This window comes from Phalaenopsis equestris, unplaced genomic scaffold, assembly GCF_001263595.1.
Source record: "Phalaenopsis equestris unplaced genomic scaffold, ASM126359v1 Scaffold000107, whole genome shotgun sequence".
Classification (NCBI taxonomy): Eukaryota; Viridiplantae; Streptophyta; class Magnoliopsida; order Asparagales; family Orchidaceae; genus Phalaenopsis; species Phalaenopsis equestris.
In genome coordinates, this window is record NW_018164549.1 from 2,100,834 (window position 1) to 2,106,835 (window position 6,002).

Consider the following 6,002-nt stretch of genomic DNA (forward strand, 5'->3'; position numbering starts at 1 on the left):
CAAACTACAACTTAAAATAAAAATAAAAGTAGGCGGCGGCGGCGGCGATGAGCGGCGGCGGCGGCGTATGAGTGTGATGTATGATGGCTGGATGGATTCCTTCTTTTGATTTTCCAAAATGCGTCTTGGTGTCTCTTCAAAATGTGTCCACATTTAATTAATCTTCTAGAAGTTTCCTCTTTTCAAAAGCCAATCGAATGAAGTTTTGTGTCCATTAATTAATTCCCACCTTTTCACCAAGAGTTGCTTCAAACACCTTTTCAAAAATTCATTGAAATTCATTGAATCATCAAGTAACTACTTTTGATGCTTAAGTGTGGGGTACTGGGCGCTTGGTGCAGCTCTCTCTGTTTCACTAGCGCTTACGCGCCAGTCCTGGGCGCTTAAGCGCCTCATTTCAATTTCACATCTTCTTCATTTTTGCTCTAAATTTGATCATTTTCACTACTTTCATCATTTTTCATCCATTTAATTGTACCTGAAAGAAAAATACACAAATACCTTTTATTAAAGCGCAATATCTCAAAAATAAGTATAAAAACGTGTACATAAAAACTATATATTTTAGGTGTATCAGCATCCTATGTGATTGGAATTAAAATATTTTGCGATAGATCACAATGATTGTTAAGGCTATCTCAAAAAGCATATATCGATAGAGTTCTTAAGAGATTCAATATGAAAGGGTGATTTGCAAGTGTTGCTCCAATTCAGAAAGGAGACAAATTCAGCCTTATACAGTGTCCAAAGAATGATTTGTAACGTAAATAAATAGAAGAAATTCCTTATGAATCTATTATTGAAAGCTTAATGTATGTTCAGACTTGTACCAGGGCATAAATTAGCTTTGTCGTCATGATGCTGAATAATATGTTTTCTTCTTTCTTCTTCTTTTTCATGATTGTTTGAGAAGTTTTATAATCTTGTAAGGTGAGATTGAGAGCATATCCATGAGAGAGATCCATGAAAATTTGAATTAATCGGAGAGGACCACGATGTATTTCAAGGACTGATTGGCTCTATATTGAGTTTTATGTACTTCTTGTGTTGTCTCCTTTTTATGCCCTAAATAGCAAAGTTTTTGCGTTCTTTTGTCATGCATTGTAACAAATCTTGTTTCGTACTCTTGCAATGTAAGTCTTGTCATTTCAAGTTGTGGAGTTTGTGTTTCCCTCGACGCCTCTTTGGTGCATAAATTTCTGATATTGATGTGTTAACCTTGCAATCGTAATTTAATTTTGATCAAAAGCAATAAGAATGTTAAAATCTCTCGTGAACTATAACATTTATTCATAGTGTAGTGGAACAAGTGAGTTAATCACAAAATTTTGGTAGAATAGACATATTCTAGTAATATTTTGCAACATATCTAGGGGATCAGAAGAATCCTAGGAAACACCATGGGATTAAGAGAAACTTAACTTTATGGGTTTCTGATTCTTCTTTTAACCTAAACATAAGTTTTATTCCTGGTTGTCAACAATAGTGTGGTTCCATAGAAAAATCTCAAGAAACCACTTGAAATGTATCATAGGAGTACAAATCTTGCATATCTAAAAAACTCAACATTTTTTCCTGATATTTCTGTTTACTGCCTTTTTAGGACTTTTAGATTATCTCTTGAATTCAACCACTTCAAACTAGACTTATCAGTTTAGTAAACTAGAATTTTTCCTATTAGAAATATTTTGGTATTAACCTCATGGGATCGATACGTAGACTCTTAGACTGCATATTACTTGACACATATACTTGTGTGATTGATCGACTTACTTCGCAGTATGTTTTGGTCATCACAGATGAAAATAGGATGAGTCCATCTGGATATGTTCAGAAAGAGAAGATATAATTGAAATATCTATCGAACGGATGATTCTCATATGACGAGTGAATATCATGAAATTCAATAGTGCAATGATGGAATTTGACATCATCTGATCTATGTCAACCCCATAAAAGCTGAAGATGACACAAAAGAATTTAGAAACCTAGCCAAAGTTTATCACTATATAGCACTAGCTCGTTTAAGCTAGAAGTATTCACCTGCTTGTCCTGACTGACCATACGAAGACAAACAAAAGGGTTGAAAACATAACTCTATTAATACTTAGTAATGCCATTTTTTATCAACCTTGATAATCAGACAAGCTAGCAGCTGCAAAATCCATTGGTGTCCAACGACGTGGAGCTATGTCATACAAGCAAAAATTTAAGAGGTCGTGAGAGAGAAGTAGACAAATAAAGTGCTTCTGTGACTATTACCGCCCCTTTTATAGGTGAAAATGAATCTCAACCTTAATTAAGAGGGTAAAACTAAAAAATTACATGACAAGAAGAGCGGAAATAAAAGAATTCATTTTATTAATAAAATAAATTGATACAAGCAATTTGTAGTCGTGACTCACCACGAACGAAGTAACTAATATAAGGGTACGATGCAACCTTAGCCTAGACATGACCCAAACAAAATACCCAACAAAATAGAAATTCGCTCCGACATAAAATGATCCAACCTATTGGAATCAGCTTGAGCTTGAGAAGTTTGAAGCTTGTCACATAGATTCACAGGTTCATAGTGAAGGAGAAATTACATTTGCTTCATCACATTTATTTTCTTTTTAAGCCTTGTCACATAAGATGATAAGGCGCTCACCTGCAAACCTTGTTGAATATCAGCCTCACGTGCAAAGTAACATTCAATTTCATCCAAGTGGAGGGCCAGCACTACGATCTGCCTGGACCCTCTCAACACTATCCTTGCATATCTCAAAAGGAATGCCCTTAGAATGATTGGCTCCCCCATCCTAGCTGGAAAGTCCCTCATCTCCTCATGTTGCCTGTTTTCCTTCTCTTGATGTCACGACAAGAGCTTTGTACAAACTTAAAAAATATAAATTTGGAACATTAAAAAAAATCAAATAAGCTGGGATGCTATCAATTTTTCATGAGCTCAGAATATCTAGACTTTGTAACATCTCAGATATTGTCGTTCCTCCGGTTGAACTTTCAGTGGTAATAGAAGACACTAGGTACTTGCCTGAAGGCTCCATTCTTTTGGCATGGCAGAAGTTGCGACCACCTGTTGGGTAGATTGGCCTTCGATCTGGACAACTAGATCTGCATTCTTTGGGAATGCCCTAGAAGAGCCTACCTTAAGCGGGGGTGAGACTATCCTCTTCTTCATCACCACCTTTTTCCTTTGATCTCCCTCATGATTTTGTTCCTCAAATCTCTGAAAGTAACTTGTGAATCAAAGTACTATTTGAGATATCAATTTGAGACTTTGCCATCTTATCTATTGAAAATCTTCACAAGACGGAACAAAGGTAACAAAGGAAAAAAAAGTGATCAAGATTTATGTTGAATATCAAGGGATAGTTCGAAGCATGCAAGTTTATGGAAAGACGTCTACATCCCATACATATCAATTAGTTGCACGAAAATCAAAAAAGTACACACCATTAGCCATTTGTTGACAACTACTCACTTATTGTACTTAATTCTTGCGTTCTAATCATAAAACAACTAATGAATGTATAAGAGAATCAAGAAACTAAAATATGTATATTCCAAATGCCCTTGAGAGGATCTGTTACAAAAAAGGCACTTGTCGACAATCAAAGCGTATAAAGTTGCCTCAACGATAATTCATGACTGGGCTATCAACCAAAAAAGTGGATTGATCACAACTCAAGACATCAATTGGGCGACCGACTCAAGGGTGGAGAAACAAGAAAGCCTGGTAACATCGAAGTAGTTGAACAGGAAAGGGAGACCCAAAGACCGCCAGAGTCGCAAGTTGGTCAACTCATATATCACTTAGAAGAAACCAATCAGCGGAAGGACGAAACATCTATTAATTGTTATTTGTTGACTGTACACCGAGAAGTGATCAATATGGATTCAACTATTTGAAATTAACAAGGGTGTAATTATCGTTTTACAATATTTATTAGATTTTTCTATAAATAGAGGAAGGCTAAATGAAATAGGAGAAGATGGAACAACATTCAAAAAAATACTTTATTTATTTACCCCTTTTACTCCCTCCCTCCTTTTAGGCTTTATTCATTGGGTGTGACTCAAACAAATTTGGCTTCAACAATATCCAACATCTAATAAATGAAATCATGCATATGCCTAAAATACTATTTTACTTTTTATAAGTTAAAATTGTGATATTTTTTATGTTACATAAAGGATTTGAGTGGTATAAATGAAGAGTAAAATTTAGCCTTTAGATATGTGAATACATAAAAATTAGGTGGTATGTATGTAAATGCCCATATTTACAAACGTTTTATAGTTATTGTAAGAAACAATAATATACGCGTATAATCTATTTTTAGAATATTAACTGTAAAGTATAAATATATCACATTCTGATAAAAATAGTCGGAAGCTCAGACTAAAATCACATCATAAAACAGTAATATATTGCGCAGCCACAGTCATTCTGCTTAGACGTATAAAACGAGCAAGGTTGGTGGTGTGCTTATCCTAAGGATAGACCTGTCAAAAAAGCTCGTTGCTCGCGAATAGCTCATGTTCGACTCATTAAGTAGCTCGTGTTCGGCTCGTTCGTTAAGTAACCGAGCCGAACACGAGCAAGTTTTTAAAGCTCAAATTATAAATGAGCCAAACACGAACAACTCATTGTTCGCACGTGTTGGGCTCGTTTTAGCGCAAAACAAAAAAATTATTATTATTTAATAATATATTACATATATTATTTATATAATAATATATTATATATATTTATATCTAAACTTAAATAGTAATACCTTGTATGATAATATTGTTAGTGTATTTTTTTACATACATTTGGTTCAGATTCGAATCAAACACTTTACATCTATTTTTTTAATTTAATTTTAAGGAGCCAATTTCGAACCGAACACGAGACGAACACGAACACAAATATTTAAATCAAGTCGAATACGAACACACTGTTCACGAGCCAATTTCGAACACGAGCTGATTTCGAACGAGCTGAACACGAGCCAAGCCTAAGCTCGCTCAAGCTCGGCTCATTTACAGCCCTACCTAAGACAAGACTATCAAACCCGGGGTTGCTTGGCTGCAACTTGCAAGTTTTTAATAATTTTAGAATTCAGATATTTTAATATTATAATATAAAAAATTTCATTTGGGCGTTTTTCAGAACAAAAGCGTGCAAACAGAATAATTCTCAATTTGGAAATTATAAGAAATGACCTTTCTGAAAGCATTTCAGATTCCTTTGCCAAAAATAATTTATTTCTTATAAAAAATCTGAAAAATTATATCAGAATATTTACATCCATACCACCTAATTCCAAGTTATTTACATATCTAACACCAAATCTTCAATTTTTACATATCATTTTACATATGCCTGAAAAGATATACTTCAATTTTTAAATACACACACTCTCTCTCTCTGAAAACATCAAATCAAACCTCCGCTCAGCCCGAGAATTTTCCATAATGTCACCACATGTGCTGCACCGGGCCCACCTCATGAAATATTCAAAACATGAATTTTTTTTTTATGAGTTATTGAAGTGAAACTGTATGTGTTATTAGAGCAGTTCACCGCGCAGAGCTATTGGGAGTTTCTTGCGATATTATTGGAGCTAATACCACAATAATATTGAAATAATAACTCAATAACCTCGAAATAACATCGAATTTGATAGATTTGAAATGAATTCGATATTATTTCGGGGTTATTAGGTATTGATTCGGTGTTATTGGGTATTAACTTCAATAACGTCGCAATAACCCAAAATAACCCTTCAATAACATATGTGATTCTACTTCAACAATAACCTCCGTGGTTCCACTTCAATAACCCCCGAAAAAAAAAAATAATGTTTTTAATATTTTATGAGGTGGGCTCAGTATAGCACACAGGATAGCATATTATTGGATCCACATACAGAGAGCTATGTCCGCACTCCGTATGAAAAAATTTTCCCCTCAACAACCTCATAGGATGCCAGCAGTAGAAAGATCCA